This window comes from Herpailurus yagouaroundi, unplaced genomic scaffold (genome assembly GCF_014898765.1).
Source record: "Herpailurus yagouaroundi ecotype Mexico unplaced genomic scaffold, PumYag 192, whole genome shotgun sequence".
NCBI lineage: Eukaryota > Metazoa > Chordata > Mammalia > Carnivora > Felidae > Herpailurus > Herpailurus yagouaroundi.
This window is the reverse complement of record NW_024412423.1, coordinates 11,845,507-11,873,047: the sequence shown is the minus strand read 5'-3', so window position 1 is coordinate 11,873,047 and position 27,541 is coordinate 11,845,507. Positions and strand designations below refer to the sequence as shown.

The 27,541-nt window shown below is 42.4% G+C and overlaps 1 protein-coding gene and 1 long non-coding RNA gene across 8 annotated transcripts in view; one reads left to right on the top strand and one right to left on the bottom strand.

Annotated features, from left to right (window-relative positions):
• The window catches only part of CSNK1G3 (casein kinase 1 gamma 3), a 107,033-nt gene extending 106,651 nt beyond the window's left edge, over positions 1-382 (bottom strand). For 2 of the 7 annotated variants that reach the window (XM_040444349.1, XM_040444347.1), the window contains exon 1: positions 5-369. The gene's annotated coding sequence lies outside the window, so the exon portion shown is untranslated. Of the gene's footprint in view, positions 1-4 lie in introns of all 7 variants that reach the window. The other 5 variants (XM_040444350.1, XM_040444351.1, XM_040444343.1 and 2 more) reach the window with 4 other exon arrangements.
• Positions 383-426: 44 nt separating this feature from the next.
• The window catches only part of LOC121010615 (uncharacterized), a 33,368-nt gene continuing 6,253 nt past the window's right edge, over positions 427-27,541 (top strand). The window contains exons 1-3 of the long non-coding RNA XR_005781285.1: positions 427-1,401; positions 4,448-4,666; positions 22,280-22,513. This is a non-coding gene — a long non-coding RNA (uncharacterized LOC121010615). The remainder of the gene's footprint in view (positions 1,402-4,447; positions 4,667-22,279; positions 22,514-27,541) is intronic.

Sequence of the window (27,541 nt, the reverse complement as noted above, 5' to 3'; positions counted from 1 at the left end):
TTACCTCAGAGGCGCGGCCGCGAGCTCGCGGGGTCGGTCCCGGGCGCGGGCGGCGCCCCCTGCTCCGTCAGTCAGCGGCGGCGGGGGCAGCGGCGGCGGCACATCACACCCGCCGGCGACCGGAGGAGGAAAGCGAGCCACGCAGGGAGGGAGCGAGCGAGGTAGGGGGGGAAGGAACGAGCGAGGGAGGGAACGCAGCTCGGCTCGGACTCGGTCCCCGCACTACTGCCGGTGCCTCCTACCGCCGCCTCTGGCCGGAGAGTCGCCGCCCGGGTCGCTGCTGTCGCCACCGATGCAGCCGGGAATGAATGCACAGTGGCGCCTCGCTTATCCGGAGGTCAAACATCCTTCTGCCTCGGGCATCCGGATCGGCGCCGGACCCGGAAGTGAACACATGGAAAAAAAATAAAAAAAGGAAAGCGTCTCTCTAGCGGCGGTGGCCCCCAAGCTCCCGCATCAGCGAAAAGAGCCGAGTAGAGCCGAAGATTACACCGGCCTGTTCGGATTGGCCGGCTCGCCGACCGGAAGAACGGCGGCACGTTCATTGGCTGGCAAGGCATATAAAAGCCAAGCCACTCCTCCATTCCCCCACCTCCGCACGAGCGGTGCGTGAGGGGGAATGTGGAGTAATAGTGGATACGGGTACGTTTCCCTGGGCGAGGCCAGGGGAGGAGAGGCTTGACGAGGTCTCTGGGGAGAACTGGGAGAAAAAGGCTCCCGTGATTAAGGAGAGCTGCTAAAAATTCCGCGGCTTGGGTGAGCAAAGAGCCTAAGGGCGCCATTGTGCCAAGTCGGGTTGGCGAGGCTTTGCGGGGTACAGCCCTCCAGGTGCAGAATTTGGGGGCCCTGGCCTAAAGGAGTGACCTCACTGGGTTGACATCCCCCCCCCCCAACATACACTTTGTTATAACCCCAGTGCTGTGGCAGGGATGCGGCTGCTTGGAGATGGGAATTGTGGCTCACGTTTGCATCCCAGCTGCTGCCTGTAGAGAACTCCGTAGGTGGGCTCAGGTCGTGTATAACGTGATCGTTACCATCTCAGTGTCTCAAGGGAACCTCCTGAAGTTTCGGGAGGCCAAACATCCCTCAGGTCGTCGAGTTGTCGAACACAGACTGGAACCGGTGTTTTCTAACTCCACTTCCCAGTCCAGTCTGCCCACACGGAAAACGCAGAAGATGCCATTCTCTCTCTCTCTCTCTCTCTCTCTCTCTCTCTCTCTCTCTCGCTGTCTCTTACAGCTGGTTAAGTGGGATGAAGATAATGCCACTTTGAAAGACCGTTACGGAAATGGATTCGCCGTGAAGGCATTTGCAGAGGACTCTGAAAATACAGCTTTTTAATTGTTAGCGATTACCTAATACTACTTACGTTTCAAGTTCTTTGAAAAGACAAGCATTAAGGTGTGCATGAAGAAAACTCATAGCCTGGGCGCTGTTTAAAAATTCATGTATCAAACAGTTTTATGTTTTGATGCGCTCTGTGTCATGACGCTTGAGTCTCTGTTTCACACTCTCAGGAAAAACTTAAAAGTCTCCAGTGAAACCAATGCGCTTTAAAATAATGAAAATATTCTCCCTCCCTACCTTACCTGATGATACCCTCCCTGCCTGATGGTAAGGTTAATGTGTAAACTTCACAGGCGTAATTACACGGAAAGAGGCTGTTTTTGTTTTCTGTTACAATCGATTTTTACTGATTTATTACCACTCTCCTCACACTCTTTCCTAAACTGGAGGTGAAGAACTGGCTGTCACTTGGTACTGATAAGAGCCCTGCTTCTGTGTTTACCAGACCACCATCATTTTATTAGAGACTCAGAAGCAACTAAGATTTTTGCATGATTAGACTTGAGAATAATGTGCCTCATCAGATTGAATATCCCAAGGTTTCTGATCTTTGCCAGGGTCCAATACCAGACAGGAAACAAAGTTAACCTAACCCTATCTCCAATAAAGGGGGGAAAAAAGTGTCTGCAATACAGGGAACTCCAAACATTGTAATCGGCAACTAACAAACCGTTTTCTACTCTGTCTCAAAAAGCTCAGTTTAGATCAAGAATACCTCCTACCCACCCCTCAGAGTTCTAAGAAATGCTTAAGAAACACATGTATATGGGGGCGCCTGGGTGGCTCAGTCCGTTGGGTGTGGACTTCGGCTACAGTCCGTGGGGTTTGAGCCCCGTATCAGGCTCTGTGCTGACAGCTCAGAGCCTGGAGCCTGCTTCAGATTCTGTGTCTCCTCCTACCTGTGCCCCTCCCAGGCTCATGCTCTGTCTTTCAATAATAAACGCTAAAAAATAAATAAATAAATAAATAAATAAATAAATAAATAAATAAATAAATAAATAAATAAATAAATAAAAATTAAAAAATAAGGAAAAGAAACACATGTATATGGGGGCACCTGGATGGATCAGTGGGTTGAGCATCTAACTTCAGCTCCGATTTCAGCTCAGTGTCATGATCTCGTGGTTTGTGAGTCCAAACCCCACATCTGGCTTGCTGGCCTCGGCTCAGAGCTGGCTTTGGATCCTCTGTCCCCCTCTCCCTACCCCTCCCCCACTTGCACTCTCCCAAAAATAAATATTTTTTTAAAAAGGAAATACAGGGGGCGCCTGGGTGGCGCAGTCGGTTAAGCGTCCGACTTCAGCCAGGTCACGATCTCGCGGTCCGTGAGTTCGAGCCCCGCGTCAGGCTCTGGGCTGATGGCTCGGAGCCTGCTTCCGATTCTGTGTCTCCCTCTCTCTCTGCCCCTCCCCTGTTCATGCTCTGCCTCTCTCTGTCCCAAAAATAAATGAAAAACGTTGAAAAAAAAATTTTTAATAAAAATTTAAAAAAAGGAAATACAGGTATATAAATATATGATCAAATCACATGTCTAGATGTGAATAGGAATACAGATTTACATTGTTTAACCCTTCAGTAAAGAATTTTTTGTTGCAGTTAGGCTTAGAAGTTGCTATAGATTAAAATTGGCAAGTAACCTAGGTAGGAAGCCAATGAGATGGCCATATCATTCTATTGTAACAAAATTTTGCTAGTGTGAAAATAGCTTATGTTAATGCCAGAAAAAACCACAGGTATCTCTACCAAAACTTTGTTTTGCAGCATAATGTCTCAACATAAACAGACATCACAGTTTTTCATCTGCTGTATAATACATCAACGACAATTAATTTTTATGTTCCCTAGCATTGCCACTCTTCAGATACTTATGTTCTATTAATATTTTACATGTTTCCAAAGCAGTGTCACATTTTTTTCCCCAGAACTTTATTCTTTTGAATGTGTACCTCTGTTGATACAAGTAAATATTTGTTCCACTGTTTAGACATGTAACAACCATAAAGATTACTGTGAAAAACAGGATAAAAGAGCCAACAGAAGTTTTACCCATATATTTCTTAGGAATTTCTTAGGGGGAAAAAAGGGGGATTTATCAAGTGGATGTTTGAGGAAAGGAGAAAAAGAAAGTGAAATTTTCTGGGGGCCTTTAATTTCACGTCTGAGACAGTGTGAATATTCCAGTGTCTCCCTTCCATGTTTTGATTCTTCTCTTTCTCCCCTTCTCACACCTGTGCATACCTAGTAGCCCCGCTGACACACACACACCCATGGAGAGTGTCGAAATAAGGTCTTCAATGAGAGTTATAAGCAGGAAAACAATTCCATTTCCTTCTTGCTTCCACTTGAAGTCTTACTGCTTACAAAAAGTGGAAGTGGCCAGCTTTACTCTCCGCAAAATATACCTACATCCTCTCAGGCAACGCGTTTGTAGGACCTGGAAAGAAAGCATTTTGTCAAAAGCGAAACTTGATAATTCCAAGTTCCTGGCACACCATTGAGGATTATGAGAGCATTAGCGTAGAGATTTGTACCATAATCATTTCCATCCTACACACCTTGTTCTTACTATTAAACTGCCCTCCTCAGCCAAACTTGTTTTGCAGAAATTCATCAAGAAATAGCCCCCAAATACAAAAGAGCACCAGAGATGAACCTAGCCCTCTAGTCTGGTGCAGTGTATCAACTGTGTGGCCAATGTGGCTGAGTTAAATACAGGCAGATAGTTCCCAGCTAACAATGTGACAGGAGACATTTGTACAAACTCCTTGTAATCATTCTGTCTGATTCTGACAACAACCCTGTCAAGTAATATAGCAGCTGCTCTTATTTTTTCCTGTTAGGAGTGAGGAATGATGGTCGCAGAGAGGTTAATTAGCTTGCCCAAGATGATGTAATAAGTAAATATATTGAAATATAAAATCGTGAGATTAAGATATTTACGAAAACTTTTCAAAATGAAAACAAGAAGCCTTCATTCCCTTCTTGCAAATATTGTACTTAACTGTAGTGGTAAACCTAGAATGGTGATTTGCTGACTGACCGAGGCTAGGACTTGGGAAATTGCCAAACTATGTCTTTCCTTTTCATTTTTATCGTTAAGGTGAACTACCTGGAAGAGAGATGTAATCGAGAAAAAGTAAATGCTCAAGTAGAAACAAGAGGGATGCAAAACGAGACGTTGTCCTAACAGTCAGAGCCCGGGAGCACAGCAACGTATTCTACTAAGACCAGGAAACTAACCTTTTCCCAGTCAAGCCTGCAGGCAAGGGCAGGGCAAGGACAGATGCTGGGAGACAAGCCAGTCACAGACAACAACCAGGTACAGAATCGCGAAACTTCTCTGAAAGGCTTTGTTGGGTTGTATCATAATAATCTTAAGTAATGTGTAATAAAAATCACATTGTTAAGACTCCTTGTTTTAGCTCAGGCTCACAAAACAAAATGTCATAGACTGGGGGGGGCTTCAGCAACGGAAATTTATTTGCTCGCAGTCCTGGGGGCCAGAAGACTGATACCAGGGTGCTAACATGGTCAGATTCTGCTGAAAGCTCTCTTCCTGGCTGTCAGATGGCTGGCCGCCTTCTCACTGTATGTTCTTACAGACTCTCTCCAATGCACGGGATCTCGCTCGCGCTTTCTCTAGCTCTTCTTAAAAGGACGCTAATCCCATCATGAGGCCCCCACCTTCATGACCTCAATTCAACCTAGGTGTTTCCAAAAAGCCTCGTCTCTAAGTATCATCATATTAGAGGGTAGGGCAGCAACATATGAATTTTGGGGGAGGAGGACACAATTCAGGGCGTACCAATCCTCAAAGGAATACTTTCTACGTGGAGAGTATGCCATCTATAAATAAAAGAGAAATTGAAGGTTAGGACATTTGTTAAGGAAGACAACTGGTAGACAAACAATTTTAAACCTTCAAAGAGGGAAAGAATACATTCTTGAGAAAAAGAGCTTCAATAAAGAAAACGGTGTGTAGAGAAACGCTATAAACACCATGAAAAGTATAAAAGAGTCTTGCCAAAAAGAATGGCTAAATCTCTAGCTAGGCAATTTAATTTTTGTGTTTTTCCATTAGTAGGCCTGAATTTTGGCAGCTTGTGAGCAACTGTGGCTATCTGAAGAATGTTTTGTGATAAATGGAAGAGTTAGCTAAAGCTGTGATTTTTTTTTTTTTTTTTTTTTTTTTTTTTTTTTGTATTGGTTTTAAGAACAGCTTGAACTCTGGGTAATATGTGAACCTAAGGTTTAGAGATGGTTGTAATGATTGGCCCCTGCTCCATTTTCCATCCCTTGGTATTCTTTTTCTCCCCACAACTATATTTTCCAAGATCCCACTGCATGAGCCAAATCTGACCAAGACTGAGTGTCTCATCAGCCCTCACCCATGAGAATCATGCAGTCCTCTGGCTGAAGAAGTGGAGTGCTACTCTGGGTAACTATGCCCCTTCCCTATCTGTTTTCCCCTGTAATATTTTCCCAGTCCATAGCACTGATCGCCTCCTTTAGTGTCCCTTTCTAATTGAAACTATAGACTTTCCCAGAACCCCATCCAACATGGAAAATTGTTCTCTAATCCCAGCTCTGACTACACCCTACGTCTCTGGCCAGGGTCCTGCTACGATGGATTACTCTCAGACCAATGAACTTCTCCAAATACCACACACTGACTAGGCTTACTGGTTTACTATAATCTTCTTCTGGACAAGACCACATTGGTACTAAAGCTTGTCTAAGTCATGACTGACCTTCATGCGCCCTTTGGACAGGAAAACAGAGGACTACCTCGTTTGGGTCAGCATCTGTGTCTAATTGTTTCTTTAGTCTCTGTCATGCTTGGTCTTAAATTCAGCCCCCTCTTCACCAACCAGTATTGCTAAATTCCTGACATGTCTTCATCCTCCCACTGTTCCTATTGTGCTATTGTTGCCGTATCTGACTGAACATGGTCGCAGGGTCAACAGAAGTTAAAATCGATGTGGGAGGATACCCTACTTAGAGCCTCACTTCCGTTTGGTTCTCATTCTCCTCCTCCTATAAGTAGGACTATACCGCTTTGCAGTTTCCTCCCATTTCCCTTCCTTGAACCACTTAAGGCTTCTGAACCTCAGTTGGCTCAACTGTAAAGTGAGTCGGTATTTCCTACATCACACTGATACCGGAAGATTAAATGCGATGACGTATCTGTCATGCGCTTACCACAGTGTCTGGCGTAGAGTAAGTAGTAAGTATGTATGTATTGTTAGCTGTCACGTGACCCTTAGGAAACTGTATTTTCTAATCCAACATGAACGGTAATAAAAAGTAGAGTATGTCAGGTCTCCAAGCAGTTCCATAGCTTCAAAAGTCTAAGACATACACAATGGGTTTTGTGTCTACAGGCAAAACATTATTTAAATTTACCTCAGGCCCCGTTTCTCTTGATTTTACCATGTATCTTTGGACATTTGTGGTACAGTGGCTGTCCAGCACCTGTTTACCCTCTCTTAAATAGCCCCCAAATTTACTTTTGGTGAATTTTCTCCCTGTCATTGTAGTCTCTCACCAGGGGCTCTGTGGTATTAGGTGAGGGAGGCTTAATGGGGAACACGTTGTCTAAAGAATGCCAAATGGATGCTCTCTCCCTAGATTTGAATCTTGAGCGGAGGTACATGGAATCTAAAAATATTTGGAATGACACTTCATTCCAAGAGCAGCACATTGACCACGTAGCTCCTACATTCTACATCCTAGCCTTCGGAGTATTTTGGATTCTGCCCAAAATAGGACTGCCAGCTTCCTGACAATTCTGTAAGACCCACCCCCCCACCCCGGCCCCGATCATAGATACAACTTTCGTACAACTCTGTTTTGTTTGCATTCCCCAGAGTCCATTTCTACTGTTTGCAACTGAAGAATCTTGATCACTAGGCTGTGACCCTGGCTTTTGGTTCCGCTCAGTGCTGTCTCCTACTTGTATCCTTTCTTGTGAGGCCTGGTTCTGTGTCCACATGAACACTGGAATTCCGAGCTGTGGTTCAGTCCTGCTTCGCTCCCTTGGCTTCACCCTAATATAATCTCTGCCTTACTGTTGTCGTGAGGATCCATGGCTTTAGGCTCATACTCTCCTAATTGACAAAGCCGGCCACACCCTGCTAAAGCTTTGTATTTCAGTGCAGCTGTCTGCTTCAGTCACCCGGAGCCCTACCTCAGCTTCTGGCTGGAGCCCTGCCAAGCGCAGACCTAACCCTTTGGACTGTGACTTAATGCTTTGTGTTCTGCCAGCTTGGGTGACCTGGTGTAACTGAGAAGAAACTTCAACCAAATGCCAATACTTGCTGCTTTCTAGAACTGTTACTCTCACTCCTACGAGTGTATTTTTGTCAATCACTGTCATGACCGTCAAAGCCAGTCTCACCCTGTGTCTCGTTTCCTTTCCATATATTACCTCTGTTCTTTAACACTTGTTGACTCATATCAGCAAAGACAAATCAGCTGGGTCTCTTTACAATGGAGCAAATAGACACTGCACATTCTAAAGTTACTACAGTTATGTCAGTACTTAGTGATGGGGTAGTCTTTGTTTTTGCAAGCTGCCTTATCAGCTTCGTTCTGGTCTTAAAATATTAAAGAGAGGGGCTCCTGGGTGGCTCAGTCGGTTGAGCGTCCGACTTCGGCTCCGGTCATGATATTGCGGTCTGTGAGTTTGAGCCCCACATCAGGCTCTGTGCTGACAACGCTGAGCCTGGAGCCTGTTTCAGATTCTGTGTCTCCCTCTCTCTCTCTGACCCTCCCCCCATTCATGCTCTGTCTCTCTCTGTCTCAAAAATAAATAAACATTAAAAAAAATTTTTTTTAAATAAATATTAAAGAGAATCTATGTGTGCAGTGTTTGGGCTGTGGTCCTCATTTTCATCCTCTGCGCCTCTAAACAAGGCATTAATATCTTACTGGAAGTCTATCAGTAGTGTTGAACAGGCTACTGAGTCACGATCAGGGTTGCAAAAGAGAAAACAGAAGCTGGCTTTAGCATTCACATCCAGGTAAAGAAAACCCAATTGTACGTGATTGCTACAGTAAATGTTCATCATCATCATCATCGTTGTTGTTAGTATTAAACTCAGTAGACTACAACATTCTCCACAGCAATAGAAATAATTATCTGGCAGATATTGACATGATGATTGGTAAGTAGAGGGAAAAGAGGATGATTCTCTCCTGCACATGTTAAATGATGTTTTAAAAGATTGTATTTCCAAGTGATTTTAAAATATAGTAATTTGACTATATATCCCTCATGAGATATATCCTAAGGACAAAAAATTACCAAAAAAAAAAAAAAAAAAAAAAGGTGTGGTTTTTGTTTCGTTTTGTTTTGATTTGGCTTTTCAGTAATAGTATTGTTGGTAGTAGTATTGATGTAGTTTTTCTGAGACTGTGATATAGGACGAAGCAAAATGAGTAATTAGGGCGTGTTTTAATTCTGCCATCCCTGATATTGATACAGACGGGAAAAAAAAAAAAAAGACCAACTAAAGAGCACTTGTACAGGGCAATTCAGTCATTTGGGCATCTGGCATTGGCTCAGGTCATAATCTAATAGTGAATGCAAACCCCACGTTAGGCTCTGTGCTGACAGCATGGAGCCTGCTTGGGATTCTCTCTCTCTCCCTCTCTGTCCCTCCCCCACTCTATCTCTCTCTCTCTCTCTCTCTCTCAAAATAAATAAATAAACTTTTTTTTTTTTTTAAAGAAGACCAACTAAACTGCCTTGTATCCTGAATTTGAATTGGAAATTCAAATAAACACACACAAAGAAATCATCATGAACTGACAGGTATTTTTTTTTTTAATTTTCTCAACGTTGTATTTATTTTTGAGAGAGACAGAGACACAGACAGAGCACAAGCAGGGGAGGGGCAGAGAGAGAGAGAGAGAGAAAGAGACAGACAGACAGAATCCAAAGCAGGCTCCAGCTCCGAGCTGTCAGCACAGAGCCGGACGCAGGGCTCTAACTCCCAAACCACGAGAACGTGGCCTGAGCAGAAGTCACACACCCACCCAACTGAGCAACCCAGGCGCCCCAAGGCCCCTTTTCACTTTTCAGACCAGCATCACCTCACTGAATTCTGCTTCTCTCACCACACCTCCTCTGCCGCTCGCTCTCCTGTCTTCCTCTTTCCTTCGTAAGAGTTCCTGTGATTGCATTGAGTCCACCGGGGATAATCCAGGATCATCTCTCTGTCTCACAATTCTTAACTTAATCTCAACACAAAGCCTCATTTGCTATGTCAGATAATATAGTCACAGGTTCTGGGGATTAAGGTGTGAGTATCTTCGGGGGCCATTATTCTGGGAGGCACCACGTCAAATAGAAGGGTTTGAGGATTTTATTTGTTTTTCAAAAATGTTTGAGTATAGGTGGCACACAATGGCACATTCGTTCACTGTGTTGTAAATTCAGCTTCTCTATACAGTAGCTGTGCTAGTCACAAGTGCAGCTACCATCTGGCACCAGACAATACTGTTACAATGCTATTGACTATGTTCCCTATGCTGTGCCTTTTATTCCTGTGACCTGCTCATTCCCTAACTGGACACCTGTCCCTCCCACTCCCCCCTCACCCATTTGCCCATCCCTCCACCCCCCCTTTCCTCTGACAACCATCAGTTTGTTCTCTCTATATTTACAGGTCTGATTCTGCTTTTTGTTTGTTGATTCATTTGTTTTGTTGAGTTTGAGTATTTTTTTTAAAAAAAAGGTAAATCCTAACCCCAGTTGTTAAGAACCCCATACTTACAAACATCACTCTTAGAATCATTTTATCACTATTGCCTGTAAGCCTTATGTAATAGGAACTGGGATAGAGTGAAACTAACAACTACTGAGTGCCTAAATAAAGTGTTAGGCACTTTCTAGAAAACATCTCTTAATCGTCATAGAGAAGTATTGTTTTCTTCTTTTCTTTTTTTTTAATTTTATTTTAAGAATTTTTTTTTTTAACGTTTATTTATTTTTGAGACAGAGAGAGACAGAGCATGAACGGGGGAGGGTCGGAGAGAGGGAGACACAGAATCCGAAATAGGCTCCAGGCTCTGAGCTGTCAGCACAGAGCCCGACGCGGGGCTCGAAGTCACGGACCGCGAGATCATGACCTGAGCCGAAGTCGGCCGCTTAACCGACTGAGCCACCCAGGCGCCCCTTAAATTTTATTTTAAAGAGAGAGAGAGAGAGAGAGAGAGAGAGCAGGGGAGAGGGGCAGAGGGAGAGAAAGAGACAGGGAGAGAGAGTCTTAAGCAGGCTCCCCTCTCAGCACAGAGTCCGACTCGGGGCTCAATCCTAAAATCCCGGGATCATGACCTGAGCTGAAATCAAGAGTCAGAGGCTCAACCAACTGAGCCGCCCAGACACCCCATTTTCTTCTTTTCATAGATGAGAAAGGTAAGACTCGAAGAGAATTACAGCAAAGTGTTCATATCACTCAGCTAGTACATGGCAGAGCTAGGATTTGAATACAGGTGTGTCTGACTCCAAAGTCCGTGTATTTATACTGCTGTTCAGGATGTAGCAGGAGAGGTAAATAAGGAGACCCTGGCACGTACTATCATCCTGAGGAATTTCTTAGTAAAACGACTCCTGTGCATCGCAGCTGGCAAAGGAGCGACGGAGGGAAGGAGGAACACAGGGAAGAGGGATCCTAAATTAGTAATTTATACCAAGCCGAATCAGAGCCACTGTAAGCACGTATATGGGAGAGAGATGGAGAAGGGCAGGCTGAGGGAAAACTGAGACCTTTTTCTATGCACAGCTTCGAGCATTAGAGCACTCACCGGAAACAGCACCAGTCAGAGAATTACCTCGGTTTGTGGTTATGCTTCTTGATCAACTCTGCCTCTAAATGTCAAGTCCCAAAGAGCGAGAGGTTCTTTAAATCAAAGCATCAATATTTGCTTGTGTACAATTGGCTTCATTGTACGGTATATTGCTCTTTTCAGCCACATATGTACACAATCGTCATTAATAATTAATCTTAGTAAACATTCTCCAACTTTGAGCTCCTTAAAATTCCATATACCAGATACTCTTTTCAGCTAGTTTATCCTTGAGGACTCGGTAGGAGGTTACATTGTTCGAAGTGAGTGTTTGTCCAAACACGCCCTGGTTACACTTGGCTTTGATAAGAGGATGTCACTGTAATTAAAGGGTCTGCCATTAACTAGCAAGAGAGGTGTTTGTTTGAGAGGGTAACTTTAAACCGCCTTATCATGCAATACTTCTTGAAAATGAATCTGAAAAAATATTTTTGGGGGGTTTTCTAAAATATATACAGTCTAGTTTCTGGAGATGCTCCTAAATTTATCATTGTATTTAGTCAGATAGACCTGGCCCACGTTATTTTGTGTCTCCTCCACTGCCCCCAATGCTCACCTTTATAGGTTTGCTTTACCAAACCGTTCCCTTCTGTTATGACCTTGCTGACATCAAGGGACAATATAAGGAACAGGCCTGTGAAACTCATTATGGTAATTACTAGGAATATTTTTAGGGATGATATTGGCTATATCACATCATGTCTTCTCCATGAGGACCCAAGGAACAAATTTCTCAGTTACAATACTAGATGGAGATGTGCTTTTTTTAAACAGCTAGTTTGCTCTCATCTTACCAGATGTCATAAATCATTTAACTCTTATATTTACTTCTGGGGCTGATTCCTAGGAAGTGTAGATCTGGCTTCGTAGCCTATTTCTAAATAGTCCATGTACCTTATGACTTGCGTGTTGGTCAACCAACTCTGGAATAATCTTGTTTTATATATTCTTACGTCCCCCATTATTTTTATCTTGTTATACTATTATCTGTTGTGGTCCTTTTGATAATGACACAGAAGTATAGAAAATAGGTGACAACAATTTTTCCGTTTGTTTATTTGGCACATTCCATGAAAATGATTAGTTTTGTTCTTTTCAGATTTGAAGAGTGTATTTGGGCCGGTGTGACCTAAATATGATACTCCGAAATTTCGCACCAGGGGTTCCAAAGAGGTGCCTCAAAGAGAAAGGCCTTTCACTTCTGATGCAGCCAAAAGTTAGGTTCAAGGAAACCCATATGACTGCCAGTTAAGACAAATGTGCTATTAAGTCAATACATTTTTCTCAGAGAAAACAAACAGCATTTTCAAATATAGTCCCAAACAGAGAAGCAAGGGCAGGCAATCATTTGCGCAAGAAGATGCTTTTCACGCGGCATTCCTTATGTATTGCCTCAAAACGTATAATCGCGGGGACTTGTTTATTTGGCAGTGGTTAATGACACTCCCAAGCTACTATCAACTAAACCACCATGAGTGATGGAAAAAAACATTTTAACATTTATTTATTTTTGAGAGAAAGAGACAGAACGTGAGCAGGAAAGAGGCAGAAAGAGAGGGAGACACAGAATCTGAAGCAGGCTCCAGGCTCTGAGCTGTCAGTACAGAGCCTGATGTGGGGTTCAAACTCACGAGCCCTGAGATCATGACCTGAGCTGAAGTCAGACGCTTAACCGACTGAGCCACCCAGGCGCCTCCCCCCAAAAATCTTAAGTACAAAATAACTCTCAAATCATTACACATCAAATCAATATAATACCAACACTAATAATAACAAAGATACCACTGAACCCTTATTGAGTGCCTACCATATACCAAGTACTCCTTTAATTTCAGAACCCCCGTGAGTGCAGACTTTTGTTAAGTCCATTTTGCAAATGAGGTATGTAAAGGGAAGTGGCTGGTGAATTCTAGAAAAGGCCTGCCATAATTGGATTTCCATGGGAAGACCTCTCTCGTGGCTCTGAAGAGGTGAGACTATGCAGGCAGTTATGTGTGGAGGTGCGGAGAGGTGTTCGATTCAGAATATCAGTGTGTGTGTGTGTGTGTGTGTGTGTGTGTGTGTGTGTGTGTGTTAGGGCACACCACTTTTCTTTCTCCAAGCCAAGAGGCTTTCATTAGGCTAAATGAAGGTTATCAAATGTCAAGTGTTCGGAATTTAAAGTGCCCCTGTCATTGCAGTCCATGCTGAGGGTGAAGCCAGGGCCTTCTTTGCTTCATGATTTGATGCTACCCATATGGGCTGCCTTCCAGTGAAGGGTTGTGATTTTGTTGTGGGGAGAATAAGAGAACACCGCCTCCTTCCTTACTCTGTTCCCGTTTGGTGAATGCCACGTCAGTTCTCCTTTGAACAGATCATTATAATCCACCGTGTTGAGGAACACAGGGGAGCAGAAGTTATGGAGACAAAAACTTTGAAATAACTTTAGACCCCCAAACCTCTTACTTATTTCTTGACTTTTCCCTTCTACATGCCTTCCCCACCCGCCTCACCTTAACACAGAGTTTTCCCATGTAACGTAAACAATGAAGCAGGGACTCTAACAGCCTGGAAAGTCTGAGGTGAAAATGTGAGAATCAGTCCACATCTTTGTCAGGTCTCACCCTAAGGAACATGACTAAAATAAGTTTATCATGGGTTATCAAATCTATGCTTCTGAAAAACAAAACGTGTCACAAAATGATCTAGCATGATGTTGTAGACACTCCAGCCCATCAAAGCTCTAATTCTTTTTTTTTTTTGTCAGTTTGTTTATTTATTTTGAGAGAGAGAGAGAGAGAGAGCATGAGCAGGGGAGGGGCAGGGAAAGAATCTCAAGCAGGTGCCATACTGTCAGTGCAGAGCCTGATACGGTGCTCGAACTCAAGGACCCATGAGATCATGACCTGAGCTGAAACCAAGAGTTGGATGCTTAACCAGCTGAGCCACCCAGGTGCCCCCAAAGCTCTAATTCTTATCCCCTTCTTGCCTCAAATGTATTTTCTCCCTTTATGATCTCTCTCTTGTGGTCTCAGTAATAAAAGTTTCCCATGTATCTCTCTACTGTCTGCAAGTCGATTATATGTTTCAGGGATTCTTTAATGTGGCAGGAGACTGCCACCATACCAGGGGGCAGGCCTGAACAAGATTCAGGATGGGGTGGGCAGTCCCAAGGGGTGTCACCGTAAATTTGTAGCTGCCCAGATTCTAAATATATGTGTGTGTAATATGTTGCCTTTCTATAACACATACATAATATGTGTTACAGAATGTATATATGTGTGTATAATATATAAGCGTGTTTATGTATATAACATATAACAGACAGATAGGTGTTCTGTTGTGGAGTGTAGTTGTTTTTTATGTCACCCATCCCCCCCACCCCCACCCCAGCACACACATACTTTTAAGGACCTTGACTCCATATGGCCTCATGTGAGCAAACAAATTGAACCACATGAACCTCCAAAAAACCTCCTGGACCCATGCCCCTTCCATAGTAAAGTTTTGTTGATCTCTAGCATAAATGGGTCCCCCCCCCATTTTTAATTCCATCTCTTTCTACAAAGTGTAGACTCCCAGATCTCAGATTGGATTATGATGACTGGCTTCATAAAATTACTGGAAATAAAGCCCAGGAAGTAAAGGGTACCTCTGTTTTTGGAAGCTAAGTCAGATCCAAGTGTTATGAAATGAATTCCACTTTAATCCCACTTCTAGAACCTGAGCTAATCCCAAAATCATTCTTTGGTTCGAATGGTCTACATCCTAGGCCTCTGTACATTAGAACAAAGTCCCTATGATCATTTCTCCCTGGCCTCTTTAGTTACCTTTCCTGTTCTCCACACCAACCCACTTCTATACCCACACAAACCACCCCATTAACTAGAATGATGTGAATTGCTAAAGTGACCCTTAACCAAACTTATGTCTCTAAATATCTTCAAGGTTAGGAGTGGAGCCACTTCCTAAAACTGCTCATTTCCAGACATTAACTTCCCGATTTTAATCTCCAGATCTTACAATACTTTAGATTTTTTTTAATGACTTCAGTAAATCACCTGTGTTTGAAGGCAGCCTTACCTTTGGCACAATTCCTAGCCTTCTTCTGATTTTATAGTTTCTCCCGAGCTATTCACTGCTTAATTATCTAGTACTATTTTATCGTTCCCTGCTGCTTGGGAATACTCTACCCATTATCGGAGCCCCAGTTCATCGTCCACACCCTTCTCCAACCCAGATTTCCCAGTCCAAACAAATTAGCATGTGTGCCCAACTTAGCATACTTTGCCTTCTAAGACCTGACATAGAAGTTTTCTGAAGTTAGCAATGAAAAACCTAAGTTGATCCATTCCATCATTGGTGTGTAACCTTGGACAAGATACTAAATCCATTTGAGCTTCAATTACCACACCTGTAAAATGAGAATAACACTGAAACCTGCCTTCCAGGACTGTTTGTAAAGATCAAATGGCACCAACCATGTTGAGAGCTCTGTAAACTAGACAAGAGTATACTCAGCAATTTGCTCTAATTTTCTAAGTTATCCCTCACCATCAGACCGACTTTCTGGGTACATTACTCTATCGTCCAGTGGCCTCATGATTATTGTAGCAAACTAGTTACGAAGTGATTTCAAAATAGGTAGGACCTTCCTCAGATCCTCCTCTCAAAATTACAAACGTAAGAGACCACTTACACCACCAATGTAAGTTACATCCAGAGGTATGGCAGTCAGTGTTTAACTAATGGCTCTCCGAAGAGAAGGGAGGTATGATTTGCTAATTTCCGCAGTGTAAATATTCCCACCATGGCCAATTTTAAGCTGCCAACGTGGTACCAATCATCTTACAAAATTCCTCATTATTTAGCAACTGGCTGTCTAGCACCTGCCCATTTCAATCTGCCTTATTACCATACTAAGAATACTTCTTGGTATCAGTATAGGTCCTAGAAAAATATTCTGGATATTGATGCTTGCCAAGACACTCCAGCTTTTGTCCTTTATTCTCTATCAGTAAGAGATCACAAAACAGCCTTTTCTATTATAATATCCTTTTTAACAGCAGAACTCCTGAAAATAGGGACCTTCTTTTATTTTCCTCATTAGTGGGATTGTTCTTTGATGCTCAGGATAGCATTTCATTTTAACTTAATTAACTCTCAGGGGTTGAAACACCACGGAGTACATTTTGAAAGATTAACAGATAACCCAATGACTGTAAAGAGTTGAAATTATAATCAAATTTGCAGTGCCTATAAAACTAGTACCAGCTACACAAATATCTAATATTAATATGTGTTTTTAAAATATTAACTAAGGTTAAAATATTGCCTTTGCTTTGTCTTTCACGGGCTGATGGTTCTCTGATGGTTGATGTTATAACAAGACGATCACCATGGAGAGACTGCGCTGGCAACATGCCCACTGCTCCAAACGCACACATGCTTCTGAGAACTGATGTGGTTTCCACTGACTCTTGGAGGTGTAAGTGCCAGGGGAATTCTGGCTGACTCAGACCATTTCCACACTGAAGGGCTTTTAGGCATGTAATTTCTGGTCTGCTTATAGCTTTGACTTAACTTCACTGCCTTCTCATACATTAATTTATCGCTGTCGTTATTGTTGTTTTGGGATCCTCACCGCCATCATAGGCTGACCCCTTGATTAAAGTTAAACCTTTCAATAGTTTTCTGTAGGCCAGGGGATGAACCAGGGAAGATCACAACCTCAGAACGAATTTGCTCAAATGCCAATCGTATTACCACACTGCGATGAAAACCGTATTGACATATCAAGCCTTTTGGCATACTGTCATGCATAGGTTTATCCATTTGCATGGATAAGTCGTTCTCTATATTCAACTTTTTAAAAATTTTTTTTAATGTTTACTTATTTTTGAGAGAGAGAGAGTGCAAGTGAAGGAGGGGCAGAGAGACAGGGGGTCAGAGGATCCAAAGCAGGCTTGTGCACTGACAGCAGAGAGCCCTATGCAGGGCTCGAACTCAAGAACCATGAGATCACGACCTGAGCTGAAATTGGATGCCTAACTGACTGAGCCACCCAGGTACCCCTATATATTCATCTTATACAGAAAAAAAAAGAAGGTTCGCACCAACTGATGTTTTCACCAGTTTCCTTTTTGCTCTGTTCCAATCTGTGCTAAGGGGGACAACAGATGAAAAGGAACCATACCAAAATTTCTCCTTTGAAGGTTGCTTACACTAAGACTTTTGAAACGATGCTGAAAGGAGCATTGGACAAGTGATATGTTACATATCTTGGAATGATTTATATTTTAGCCTCCTTACAATGACCTTAATTATTATAAAAACGATAAAGTTGGTCATGTAGAAAACTTAACGTCCCAGTGGATGACCTCATGAATTGGTTCAGCACAAAAGTAGAAAATAGTCACAGTAGATGGCTAAGCTCTTCTTATAAGTTATACTTTTATTAAAAATTACCCTTTCTTGGGGCACCAGGGTGGCTCAGTCAGTTGAGCGTCAGACGCTTGAATTTGGCTCAGATTCATGGTCTCATGATTCGTGAGTTTGACCTGCATTGGACTCTGCCCTAACAGCTTGGAGCCTGCTTGGGATTCTCTACCCCCCACCCTCTCTGTCCCTCCCTTGCTCATGCCCTGTCTCTAAATAAATAAATAAATAAATAAACACTTTTTTAAAAATTACATTTTCTTGAGAACACGAAATTTCAGTATAAGGCAAGATTGTTCCTTGTACATTAAAAACATTTGGAGGAATTTGGGGAGCCTGGGTGACTCTGTTAAGTGTCTGATTTTGGCTCAGGTCATGACCTCATGGTCGGTGGGTTTGAGCCCTGCATCAGGCTGTGTGTTGACAGCTCAGAGCCCGGAGCCTGCTTCAGATTCTGTGTCTCCCTTGCTCTTTCCTTCCCCCCCTACCTCTCTGTCTCAAAAATAAATAAACATTACAAGATTTTTTAAATACTTGGAGGAATTTGAACTTATACAGGAATATTTCGTCAAAAACATGTCAAAATATTTCTAGTCACTGATACTAGAATTGCTACCAGCCAATTTCCAAATACTGTGTTATTTCTGTCAGAAGCACCAAAGATCGTTTTTTTAACATTTTGTTATTTATTTATTTATTTATTTTTAATTTTTTTTTCAACGTTTTTTATTTATTTTGGGGACAGAGAGAGACAGAGCATGAACGGGGGAGGGGCAGAGAGAGAGGGAGACACAGAATCGGAAACAGGCTCCAGGCTCCGAGCCATCAGCCCAGAGTCTGACGCGGGGCTCGAACTCACGGACCGCGAGATCGTGACCTGGCTGAAGTCGGACGCTCAACCGACTGCGCCACCCTGGCGCCCCTGTTATTTATTTTTGAAAGAGAGAGAGAGAGAGGGAGAGAGAGAGAGAGAGAGTGTGTGTGTGTGTGTGTGTGTGTGTGTGTGTGTGTGTGTGAGTGGAAGAAGGGCAGAGAGAGAAAGAGGGAAACAGAAGATCTGAAGCAGGCTTTGTGTGGTCAGCAGGGCTTGAACTCACAAACTGTGAGATCATGACCTGGGCAGAAGTTGGACACTTAGCCCACTGAGCCAACCAGGTGCTCCTACCAAAGAGCATTTTTGAAAGGGCATGAATTCTCCTAAAGCTTAAATATAATGACAAAGATCCTAATTACCCAGGAGAATCCTTTATGGATGCATCATTTGTATAAAGTTATCTCAGATTATTTCGTTCTGTCCTTGTTTTCCAGCTTCTGAAATTAGACCATGAAGGTGTATACATTTGCAACCGATTTCCTTTTAATTGTCCTAACTTTGCAAACTTTATGTTTCGATGTATATAGCTGACTTTCTTCACCTCTAACTGAAATTTTTATTGAAATCATTATAGATTCATATGCATTTATAAGAAATAATACAGAGATCCCTTGTACACTATTTACAGTTTACCCCCAAATGATAACATTTTGCGAAACTACAGTACAATATCACAACCAGGATATTGACATTAATAAAATCCATCAACTTTATTCTGATTTCCCCAGTTTTACTTATACCTAGTTGTGTGTACGTGAACTTGTATACAATATTATCCCTTGCGTAGGTTCATATATCCACCACAGTTGGGATACTAAACACTTCAAGGATCCCTCTGCGTTCTCTTTGTAAAATAAAAGTTGTTCCTTTATAATAAGGACACTCACCTTCCTCCCACCTCCTCTGAAAGGACCGTCCTCACTCCAACTCCCGGCAGCCTGTCTTCCCCTGAAAGTTTGTTATTTCAAAAGTGGGATGTAAATGGACCCATACAGTATGTAACCTTTTGGAACTGGCTTCCTTAGCTCAGCAAAGTTTCCTGGTGCTTCACCCAAATTGTTGTACGTATCAGTAGCCCATCCTTTTTTGTTGCTGAGCAGTTTTCCATGCTGCATATTTACCTCACTTTGTTGAACCGTTCACCTACAGAAAGACATCTTGGCTGACTCCAATTTTTAGTTGCTATGGATAAAGCTGCTATCAACACTTGAGTACAGTTTTTTGTGTGAACGTGAGTATTCATTTTTCCGGGATAAATGCCCAGAAACGCAATCGCCGAGTTGGGTCGTAGTTAGATGTTTAATTTTGTTTTAACCGCCAAACTCTTTTCCAGAGTGGCCCAACCATTTTAAACTTCCATCAGCAATGCATGAGTGCCCCAGTTCTCCACAGCCTCACCAGCACTGGCTGCCGTCACTATTTTTTATTTTAGCCATTCTGGTGGGTGTGTCGTGATATCTCATTGTTATTTAATTTGCATTTCCCTAAATGCTAATGATTCTGAACATCTTTTCATGTGATTCCTTGCCATCTATATGGGTTTGAGGTTAAGTTTGAGGTTTTGTGTGTGTGGTCTTTTTTTCATTTTGCTTATTTAGTTGCTTTTTCAACTGCTCCAGCTCTGTTTCTAAAGAAAAAATCTACCATTCTCCTTTGAATTGGTTTTGCCCCTTTGTCAAGAAACAGTCAAGTATATTTGTGGGGGTCTATTTCTAAGTTTTCTATTCTGCTGCATTGAGTTCTATGGGTGTCCCTCTGCTAATACCATATTCTGGATTACTGTAGCTATATAATTATAAAGCCATACTATCAGGACGAGTAATGCTTTTCACTTTATTCTTTTTTCATGATTGTTAAAGCTATTCTAGGGCCTGTAACTCTCCATATAAATTTTCAAATAAGCTTGTTTATGTCCTCAAAAACTCTTGCTGGAATTTTGATAGGAATTGCACTAAATCTATAGAAGAATTTGAGAATTGACATGTTTACTCAGTTGAGATTTCCACTCTGTGAATTTGATATGTCTCTCCATTTACTTATGTCTCCTTTGATTTCCTTTGTCAGCATTTAAAATTTTTTAGCCTTTTAGAATTTTCTGCATACAGATTCTGTACATAGTTTCTTATAGGCATATCTAAGTATTACATTTTCTTTGGAGCAATGATAAATGGTAATTGCATCATTTAAAAAGTTTTTACAATGTTTTATTTATTTTTGAGAGAGAGGCAGACAGACAGACAGACACAGAGTGCAAGTGGGGAAGGGGCAGAAAGAAAGGGAGACACAGAATTGGAAGCAGGCTCCAGGTTCTGAGCTGTCAACACAGAGCTCGACGCAGGCTCAAACCCATGAACTGTGAGATTATGACCTGAGCCAAAGTCGAACACTTAACCGGCTGAGCCACCCAGGCACCGCAGTAACTGCATTATTAATTGTAGTTTCTGAATATCCATTCTTAGTATATAGAAATGTGTTTGGTTTTTGGGTATTGAGCTTGTACTCTGTGATCTTGCTGAATTTCCCTACTAGTCCATGGGGCTTTATTTTGTAGATTTCTTGAGATTTTGTGGGTAGATAATCTTGTCAATTGCCAAGAGAGATTGTTTTACTTCTTCCTTTCTAAAATGTATGCCTTTTCTTTCCTTTTCTTGCCTTATCACAGTGGTTAGCACTCCCGTTGCTATAGTGATTAAGATGCTGAGAGTGGGTGTGCTTACCTTGACCTTAGACTTGTACCATCAAGTATGATAGTAGTTGCAGGTTTTCTGTAGAGGGCTGTGCTAATGACCTGATGTTCCGAATTTTCTGGAAGTTTTGATCATGAACAGGTGTTTGCAGCCAAATGCTTTTTAGGCATCAGCTGGCATGATGTTATGATTTTTCTTCTTTAGCCTATTACATGGTAGATTACACTGACTGACTTTTGAATATTTAACCAGCCTTGTAAAACTAGGAATAAATCCCTCCTCATGATGACGTACATTTTTTTTTAACACAGTTACGATTGGTTTACTAATGTTTTGGTTAAAGATTTTTGCATCTATGTTCATGAGAAATATTAGTCTGTACATTTGCTGTTCGTTTGGTTTTTGGTGCAGACTTTGTCTGGTTTTGGTATGAGGATAATACTAGTCTCAAAAAGTAAGTTGGGAAGCATTATCTCCTCTTCTTTTATCTGGAAGAGATTGTGTAAAATGGGTATCAATTCATCTTTGAAAGAGGTTCTGGTACTTGTGCTTCCTCACCCCACCTCCCCATGTTTATGAGTGAAGGAGGACAGTTTCAGACCTGTGGGGACAAAGAGATCTCCCAGATCAGGCTATGGACTCTCATCTGCTAGCCCTGCCCTATCTCCCTCACTATCTCTCAGTGGGAAAGGATTGAAAAGGAGAGTCTCAGATCCAGCAGAGAAAAACAGTACCTCCTCTGGTCTCTTATTTCTGGCAATGTTCCCAATCCATCCCCCTTCTTGGCAATGTCAGGCTCACTTGATGTTGTTAGAGGGACTTCAGTGTAATCTAGGGGAAGGAGTGAGCCCACCTGAGTTGCCTTCTATTGCTAAGTTGAAAGTCAAGAAACTCTGGATCTGGGTGACCTTCTTTTGTTGGGTTGGAGTACAGGAGACACCCTAACTACCGTTCTTGTAAACACATTTTACATTTCTCCTTTGGTTGTCTCTTGCACCATTTCTAAGGCTTATAGTTATGCTTAGCAGGAAGGCGCAGGGGAAAAAGAGGTCTATACCACCTTGTCTCATTTGAAAGTGACCTTCACTTTTCATCATAGATGCACAAGGACTGACTCAGTTCCAAAAGGTCTTGAATTACTTGAATTCTGCATAAGCGGACAAGGATTTACCACGACGATGAAGAAGACGAGGAGACAGAGCCATTCATCACTGGAATTGACCTCAAGCTGATACAGCACAAATGACAAAGAAGAAAAAACAAACCAACAACATGAAACAGGGAACAAAGTTCTCTTCTTTGTAATCGCTGCTGGCCAGTCCATCTTTTCTGGGTATTTACCTCTCTGCTTCATGTTTTCAATGTAAAGCAAAGTTTTTTATATCTAACATTGTATTACTTGCACTGGGAAAGATTTGTGAAACGTGGAGGGCAGCTGTAGCTATCGATCAAACAGGAGATTCAAAAGTTTAGCTCAAAATCTTGGGCGAGCACAGAACGTCTTATCATCCAGCAGCCCTGAATTAAAACTTTTTTTTAATGTTTATTTATTTTTGAGACAGAGAGAGACAGAGCATGAACAGGGGAGGGTCAGAGAGAGAGGGAGACACAGAATCTGAAGCAGGCTCCAGGGTCTGAGCTGTCAGAACAGAGCCCGACGCGGAGCTCGAACTCACGGACCGTGAGATCATGACCTGAGCCAAAGTCGGACGCTTAACCGACTGAGTCACCCAGGCACCCCCCAGCAGCCCTGAATTAAATGAGACATCAGGATGATGATTAGAAGTAACATGTATTTATTCCTTATGTTAGTACCTTATCTTCCTTCTTTTCTTGTTCAATCCTCGTTTTTCGAGAAACCATATTGCTTCCTGCATGGATATTATGTCCTACCTGGGAGAGAAGCTGCTTTAACTCCAGACACTTGATTATCGATTAACTTTTGCCTGTGAAAGTGAAACTGGATATTATTTATTGAAACTCCTTACTGAAATTTCATTTAAATAGGCCAACATTTGAGATTCTAAAAAAAGAGTAGCACATCCTTTGGCTAAAGTGGATTGCATTGAAATAACAGAGGAAATTATCTTAGACACAGCTTGGGTCCTATGCTTGCTTTTTTGAAACCAGCCTAATTACCACATAAGTGACATTTTCTAAATTCTTTATTGATGTACTCTGACTTTTTTTTAAAGCATGTTTATTGGGGGTTGGGGGGATGGGCAGAGAGAGAGAGGGAGACACAGAATCTGAAGCAGGCTCCAGGCTCTGAGCTGTCAGCACAGAGGCCGACGTGGGACTCGAACCAACGGACCTGGAGATCGTGCCGTGAGCCGAAGTCAGACGCTTAACCGACTGAGCCACCCAGGCGCCCCAGTTCTGACTTCAGGATGATCCACCCACTTTGGGGTTGGTGCTCCCATTTGCAAAGAACGACATAGCGGAAGGAAGTTACTTTGCACAGTTATAATATGCAAATAATTGTTATGAAACCCAATTCCATGTGACACTAGTGTAAGAAGTACATTAGGTAGAGTCATAACAATATACCGGGTAGTGTTCCCCAAACTCTCAAGGAATAGATCTAACTCACTACAAAAGCCAACTGGCTTTAAGTAATATTTACCAGTGAGTATTACTCCTCTTAAGAAAATGCTCATAATAGCAACTGTATTTGGGCTCTAAAAATACTACTCTCCCACTGCACACACACTACTAGCAACAGAGGTTCAACTGGAAGTCTTGAAAGGAATGCTTCTGTGTTACGAAATGTCTACAGATTCTTTAGAACTGTGTTAAATTTACTTAAATAGAACATGTTCACAATCGTGCCGTACTTAGACTTCAGGATTCTTCTGAATCACAGAAGAATGTTTGTATTTTTAAACGATACCAAGAGGGGCCCCCGCAGTCACTGGAATTTGTGGAGATGTAGAAAGCACAACTAAAACCTACCTAACGTTGATTCTGTGCCATTTGTAAGTTTCTCAAGAAAGTATTAGACTGCCTTATTTATTATAGCCCATGTTAATATATTCAGGTGACTTAGCGTTACAGTCTATTATTTCTGCATTCATGAATTAACTTTTTAAGTCTGGGTACCCTAAGTTTCTATTCCACATGCAAGAACCCAGTCTCTGCTTGCTTATACTTTCTCAGTGATCGTCAAGGACTTTATGGAAAGACTATTACACACCAGGTAGCAGTTTGTGAACTCCTTGAGAGCAGGGATCCAGTCTTATTTATCTGCATTAGACCTAGGACTTGGTGCCCCGTCTTATATAGAATGGCCTGATGGGTGTTCTCCCATGTATTTGTTCAATTAATTTTTGTAAAGGAACTACAATTGCTTGAACTACTATTTATATACGAAGCATTGGTGCTAAGCCATAATCTTCACAAAACTGGCAAGACACACACGTATGGGTTAAGCAATCTTTTGATGGCAAATAACAGGACATACACCAAAACCCAGCTTTGGTAACAGAAGGAATATATCAGCTAAAAAGTCCAGCAGTAGGTGAGGTTTCAGGTACAGTGTCAAGACTGCTGGGGCTGAATTTCTCTGCAGTTTCCTTAGCCCTGCCCTCTTTCATGTGTCAAATTCACTGTCAGCTGACTTCCTTCTGGTAGAATAATGGCTGCAACTGCTCTGAGACTCCCATCAACAGTCAGCACCATATATAGGGATAGAGTGTTCCTTACAGTAGGAGAGTTAGTACATATCCCGAAAGTCCCCCTAAAATGTCTCTCCATACAGCTCTAGCCTAAATTGGGTGAAATGATTGGCTTACACCCATGAAAGTCAACTCTTAGAGGTAAGATTGAGTTTCATCTTTGCCAAACTTCCACTGGCTGCGACATACGGGATTTTCCCAAGACAGCCAATGAGAGAACTGAATCCTGGATAGGTAACTGACATAAGTCCACTAACCATATCGTTAGCCCCGCTTAAGTCTCAGAGACTTCACGCGTTGCCTGAGGTGGAGAGTGGTTTCAAATTGGGTTCTGATTCTGAAGCGTGGCTTCTTTTCACTTCACATTGTATCACGAGATTGGAGAAACTACCGGAAAGCATAAAACATCATCCTTATCCTAACTTTAGAAAACTAAAACTGGGGGCGCCTGGGTGGCTCAATCGTTTAAGCGTCCAACCTCTGCTCAGATCATGATGTCCCATTTGGTGAGTTTGCGCCAGATGAGGGGCTCTGTGCTGACAGCTCAAAACCTGGAGCCTGCTTTGGATTCTGTGTCTCCTCCTCCTCTGCCCCTCCCCCACTTGTGTGTGCACGTGAGCTCTCTCTCTCTCTCTCAAAAATAAATCAACATAAAGAAAAAGGAAGAAAACTAAAACTGAAGTAGTCCTAAAGTCCTAGGAAGAAATATGACTTCAATAGAATGTCTTCCCCACCCCCATCCCCCAGCATGCATCCTCCTTCCACATTTCCTAATGCACTAGAACCTTTCACATCTTTCCAGTCCTAACCAAGTGCTCTCATACTTCCATGGCAGTGGTCCATGCTCCAAAATGATCTCCCTCTCTTAATTTTCATTGAACATCCAAGTCTTTAGATGTTAGATGAAACAATTCCCCATTAAAAATAATAATGCAGAACAACCACTTCTGGGGATATTTGCAACACCCATCATGGTACTTGGTGGACACAACCCCTCATACTCCTTGCCCCCAAGAATCTCTCCAGGAGGAATTCCAAGGGAGAGAGATACCAAAAAGTAGGTGAGAATTTTGTTGCAGACAAACCCTCCCAGAATCCCTGGGCTCCAACTCTGAAAGTGATTTCCTTACCTCCGCGCATGAGCCTCCTGGAGTGCCCAACTGTCTTCCCTCGAAAAGCGTAGACTTCTTCCCAAGAGTCTTGTCTTCTGCCTAGAGTGCTCCCATTGGATCCTCTTCTTGTCCCACTCCCATACATTTTCAAGCATTTTTTTTTATATTTAAGAGTTGTCATTTGATTGGTGTTTTTGTGTGTTTGCGTGTGATGGCTGTTTCATTTTCTGCTGGTTCTTTTCTCTAGTGTGCTTAACCTAATAATTATCTTCACTTAAAAAAGACTTCCGGGAGCACCTGGGTGGCTCAGTCAGTTAAGCGTCCGTCTCTTGATTTCGGTTCAGATCATGATCTCACAGTTTGTGGGTTCAAGCCCCACATTGGGCTCTGTGCTGACAGCGTGGAGTCTGCTTGGTCCTTTGTCTCCATCTCTCTGCCCCTCCCCCCCTTTCTCAAATAAATAAATAAATAAAATTTTTAAAAAGGATTCGAGATTCAAATTGCCTTTGAATATGATTTTATCCTCCCCACCCCTCCAAAACAAACAGGTTTCACTTTCCTAACGTCGTTAAACACAACAAGAACTGACAACAAGAGAAGAAAGGCTGAAAGCCCAGTATGCCTTAAAAAGCCTAGAAATTCATCTTTTTAAGAATGATACGCCTTGGAATTTACTCATTAAAATGTCACTCAGCTCTTTGTCAGTCATGCAAAGCCAACCACAACTGAATTCTAAATTCAGGAACCTGGAATGGGGTTCAGTGGTACAATTTTGTTGAAGCCCTAATGGCTTCAGGGGGAAAAAAGGGAAGTTACAATATCTCAAATTGGCAGCGTGCGTCTGGCCAGATCTAGTTTGGGCTGGTGAGAGCCAGACCGAGGATTCTTCAGGACTCTTTTAAGAGAGCCAGAATTAGACTATGGGTTTTAGGTTACTGACCCTGGCTTTGATGCATGCCGGCGACTAGAAGTCTGTGTTTAATTGTTTTACCCTCCTAAGCCTCACCAGTGTTTCCCCCTGCGTTGCAGTCGCAAACATGTTTGCCATTTAGCTGCCTGCATCTAGGACATCCCTTCCCGCCCACTACCCACGCATAGAAATACTGCTCTTTCAATATTCTGAGCTGTTCAGCCACTGCAGAATCAACCCACACGCAGTAACTCTTAAAGTACTGATTATGTCCTCCTTAGACTCTGATACGTTAAATTCTGTTGTTTTTCCTAATTGAATGCAACATTTTACATATTTACAGCCTTTTCTCTGAGATGGATTTCAAAAGACCCTTACGGACCTCTGCAAGGCAACTTCGCAATTGTGAGAATTTTGCATAATTCTTATTCCTAGCAGAATGGGGTTTCTTTTAAGAAAAGAAAAACTGGAATTATATAAACCAGGGAATTTCAGATACGGGTGGCAATTCCCTTGCACGTAACCATTTAAACTGAAATTAACTAACTGATGGGTGTGGTTCTGTCTGCCAACTTTGTAGAGCATTCCCCACATTCATAATGCGACACTACACTGGGGGTGGGGAACCGAGGGTGTATGTGGTAGCTGTGGGGCAGATTGAG